This window comes from Phodopus roborovskii, unplaced genomic scaffold (genome assembly GCF_943737965.1).
Source record: "Phodopus roborovskii unplaced genomic scaffold, PHOROB, whole genome shotgun sequence".
NCBI lineage: Eukaryota > Metazoa > Chordata > Mammalia > Rodentia > Cricetidae > Phodopus > Phodopus roborovskii.
In genome coordinates, this window is record NW_026126511.1 from 35,279,872 (window position 1) to 35,284,796 (window position 4,925).

The 4,925-nt window shown below is 46.4% G+C and overlaps 1 pseudogene; it reads right to left on the reverse strand.

The window, feature by feature from the left end:
- Positions 1-4,209: 4,209 nt before the first annotated feature.
- LOC127230480 (60S ribosomal protein L29-like) lies at positions 4,210-4,713 on the reverse strand (annotated as a pseudogene).
- Positions 4,714-4,925: the final 212 nt, after the last annotated feature.

Sequence of the window (4,925 nt, forward strand, 5' to 3'; positions counted from 1 at the left end):
CCCTGGAGGAAGTGCAGGCTCAGGCTTGAGGCCTCTCCTCACCTCCAGGCAGGCTGCACCCTTCTGCCTCTGTCACTGATCCAACCTCTTCTGCCTCAAGGGTCTTCTCTTCCAATCTGTGGGCTTGCTAATGACACTGCCCTCTCTCTCATCCATTCCGGTGTCTAGATTCCTGGGACACAATAAGTGCTCAAGACACCCACTTGAGTTGGGTATAAGACAGGATATCAAACTGCCAAGTGTTCAATTCAAGGCCTGAATCACTCTAATTGCCTTCTATTTCAGTGGGAGTCAATCCAAATACACGGAAATAGCTTTTGGCTCTGCACTTACTAATATTGTAAAAGAAAAACAACCAAAAGTCAGGGAGGCCAAGCCAGTGGCCAGCATTGCACAACCCAGATTGGCAGGGGAGGCACTGGTGTGCTGTGACAAGCACTGACTCCATGTTTTAGCGACAAAAGGACAAACTCCCTGAATGTGAATTCCCCAGCCCACAGTGTGACCCATCTCACAGCGCCTCCATGGCAAAGATCTCTCAGACGCCTGGATCCCCCCTCCTTTCTACGCAGCTGCCTCCAACTTCAATCAGCTCCTGGTTGGGGCTCAGTGGGCTCATGAGGGTCTTCTGTCCTCACCGTTAAACTGATGACGGTGTCGATGCCTCCTGGCGTCACCGTGGTTTGATCAAAGTCCTTCCATGCTTCTTGCTTTGTCTAAAGACAGACTTTTAAATAACTATTCCATTGAGTGAAGTTTGTATTCCACAGAGTTCGCCCTGTGTTTGTGTCTGTTCTCCAGTTCAGACACAGGCTTACCCCCCCCCCCCATCACCACTGATTCCAGAACATTCCCATCACTCCCAAAGGCACTCATACCCACCAGTGCTCATGATTTTTTCCCACCTGATGGCTGTCCCTGGCTGTCCCTCCTCTGAATCCTCCATTTCTTCACACCGCATCTAGATGGGATCACGCATTATGTGGCCTTTTTGTGTCCAGCTAGTACAGTGTTGTCATGGTTCATTCATGTATCCATGAGTACCTCATTCTTTTAGAGCCAAATATTTCAATGTGTGGATTTGGTTTCTTCGGATGGATACTTCAGTTCTTTCCCCTTTGGAAAAAGTGAATAATACTGTTGTATACAGTTGTATGAGCAAATATTTTTAGCTATTTGTGTAACCACTAATGAGTGGAATTCCTAGGCATTTGTCATTTGATGAGTGGTTTCAATTTCTTAAGTGTGGAACAACTTAACTGTGTAGGACACAGTTAAGACAAATGCAGACCACTGGGGTCTAAAAAGGATTCCTGTAGAGTCCTGGAACCCTCTCCTCTCTCGGGTCATCATATCCATACCCAGACACTTCCTGTGGCCCTCCCCCTGGCGTGCCAACCTTTTAACCTTTGAATGGAGACAACCCATTCAAGCTCTCCTCAAACAACTAGAAATTGTTTAGTGAAGAAAGCAAAAAGCCCTGTTCTTATGGAAGCCGTATTACAGTGAGATGAAATAGGCAAACAAATACAATTCTATTAATAGACATACATGTGTATAGCTGGCTATCTACCAAAACTGCTTCCTTAGCTAGTATGGAATTATTCCTGTCTCAGCAGGTGCAAAGATCACATTTTCTGTTTTTTCTCTATCCAGGTGTGGTCATGTAATTAATCTTTGGCGGTCAGATGTGAACTGAAGAGACTAGTATCTTCTAGAAGAGGCCTTTAAGAAATAGGTGGGCTTTCTCCAGACTCTTTCTCTATGTATTTTGGGTACAGGGGTCTTTGAGACCATCATAAATGGCAGGTCCAAATCACCATGTAGAAGAAAGTCAATGGCTTACCTGGAAAGCTACAGCAATATGGACAGACCAGCTACCGCCAGTGGATGCATGACCACTGAAATGTTGGGGTCATGTCTTAAACCAACTAGCATTTCCCTGATAATGTTGAAATTGAGAGGACTTTCCCATCAATTATAATCAGTCAGGTCCATATTTTCTAGAAACATTTAATATACTCTGACATTTGCTTCTGGCTTTGTGCCTGTTGTATCTCCAGCCATCGTTCTGGATTCCTTTGGGTGCCGCATGTCAGATATCAGACATTTTTATTATGATTCATAACAGTAGCAAAATTACAGTTCTGATGTAACAACTAAAATAGTTTTACGGTTGGGGGGGGGTCACCACAACATGAGGAACTATATTAAAGGGTCGCAGCATTAGGAAGGTTGAGAACCACTGCTCTAAGCCAATCCTTTCCCCACAACTTTCCTACCCATTCAGAACGTTTCCCAAAGCACGCTTAGTAGAGCTGGCAAACAGAAGGATCACAGACATAGGGCAGTGGAGGGAGGGGAAGGATACCTGCATATTATAATTATATATATTCTCTACCATGTGCTAAGTCTCCCCACCAATCACATAGTTTTGTGTCTATTACCAGACTTTTTTTTTTTTTTATTCTGGAGTTCTAGAACTGTCACATCTAGCAGAGATCTACATAAGTGAGGGACCTCACTGGTCTCGGGGTACTCACAACGGTCACTTCCTGCGTGTGGAGAACCAGTAAGCCCAGGCAGAGAGCAGAGACCGGGAGGGGTTGATGTCAAACCAGGAAGAGCAGTGCATGCTAGGCATCAATTTAAGTGGCCCTTCTTCCACATCTTCTCCAGGTTCTCCCTTCCGCCCTCCCCCCACTTTCCCCAGCGTTATCTCTATCTCCCGCTCTCAGGGGACCTTCCAGCCCTCTCCCAAGTCTGGGGTCTTCGCTTCTCTTCGCTTCTAGGTTTCACTCCTTTTTTTTTTTTTTTTTTCCTCACTTGAAGCATCAAGATTTCCCACTGTGCCACATAACCCATAATCACCACAACAAACGTGATCTTCCTCTGGACCTACTGTCCTTAAAATAGGGCACAGGGTGCTTATAAAGAGCCAGGTTGTTGTCCTAGTAGACATTCAAATCATGGCTGTTTTCTGCCTTTTAAGTGTCTGAAACATCTGCCACAGTCTAAATATTTCATGCATCCGTTATCAGATTGAACCAAGGGTGCTGGAAACACATTAGAAACACCGAATTAACCGGAAGGAGGCCCACATTCGTTTGTAAATAAATGGTTGTGATGGTATTTACAAACTAATGTTTGTGGTAATGGTGACTGGCATCTTTACCTCTCAATGAGTTTAAATAAACTTGGACATGGTGATCCAAACCTGTATTCTCTCAGTACTTGGGATGCAGACACTGGGTTGGATCTAGTTTGAAGCCAGCCTGGGCTACACAGTACATTTCGGCCCAATTTGGGCTACAAGCAAGAACCTGTCTCAAACAAAAAAAGCCAAACTGAAACCAAACCTAGGCGATTTAGCTGGCTGTATAGAAAGCAGGGCTGCTCTGCCCTGTGGTGTAGCCAGCAGATACCAGCAGGTGTTTTTGTCCTCAAGACAGATGTTTCTGGCTTCTTTCCGTTTAAGATCACAGACACCTGCATTTTTGCATGTTCTTGTGCAGATCACAGCATTTCTCAGTCTAATGCTTCATTATTTTCAGGAGTGCTTAAAACTCCAAACTGGCCTGAAGCCCTTCCTCACACTTCCAGACTGGGATCCGATCTTTTAAGGGTCCCGAGTCTGTAGGTACCAGAGCCATGTTTAGGGCTCCTGCCACTCGGAGCTGAGGTTCCCATTTTCCTCCACTAGATTACTGCAGTTAGGCTCTGCTTGTGGCAGGCAGTACACTCAGCGTCTATGTATTTCATCTCTGGGATCCACTGACTGTTGTAGGAGCTGGTTACTGTACTGACCCCATTTAGCCAGGAGGAGCTCCAGGGATTAAACAGTTTGTCCAAGGCCATGTGGTGAGTGTCCTTCCAGGTCTGTCAGACTTCAGGGTTCCATTCTCTCTGCCACTGTGTCTTGCGGCAGAGGGTGAAACTTGTGACTTGCTCAGCCACCTGTGGAACGTTAGAAAACAAGTCTGTATTCTGTTGCTTCTGGGAGTCCCCCAGTGCTGTGACAGGGCTGGTTCAGGCTCCTGTTGAAGGGGCAAATCTGCTTTGAAAGTGAATTTGGGGAATGGAAGAACTGTCAGATTGCATTTAGCATTCTTTAGATCTTGCCTCAAGTTTATTTGTAAAAACAGCATAGGACACAGGTCATCTGCAGATAGATGTGTCACAACAGTCCATCTGTGGCAGAAACCTTTTCTATGGGGCCTTGGCGCCTTTGGGAGCCTGAGCCGGAGCTGCAGCCTGGGCCTTAGATGGAGCCGAGGCCTCTGCCTTGGTTTGAACCTTAGGCTTTGGTTGGCAGAGCCTACGATCCTTGGCCATGTAGTTTCTTATCTTCTTCCCAAGCTAGGGGTGAGCGATGAAAGCCAGACGGCTGAGTTTGCAGCTGGGACACTTTTGCATCTTGGGTTTTACCACCTTGGGCTTCACAAGGGCCTTGATGGCCTCTGCACGTGGACTCATTGCCTTGGCGTTGTTTGCCTGCATCTTCTTCAGGCCTTTCTTGTTGTGTTTCTTGGCAAAGCGCATGCTCCTCAGGAACTTGGGGTCAACCCCCTTAAGAGATTTGTATCTTTGCGATCGGGGTTTCTTGATGCCATTTCTGTGCCATTTCCAGAACTCGTTGTGTGTGGTGTGGTTCTTGGACTTGGCCATGTCTGAACGGTATCCGGCAGCACCCGAAGCACCTGGGACCGGAAGAGAAAGAGCGCATTTAGCATATTCTTATTTCTTTTCTTCCTTCCTTCCTTCTTTCCTTCCTTCCTTCCTTCTTTCCTTCCTTCTTTCCTTCCTTCCTTCCTTCTTTCCTTCCTTCCTTCCTTCTTTTCTTTCTCTCTCCACCCCCCCCCCACAGGGTTTCTCTGTGTAGCTTCCGAACCTGTCATTGACTCGCTCAGGATGGCCTTGAACTC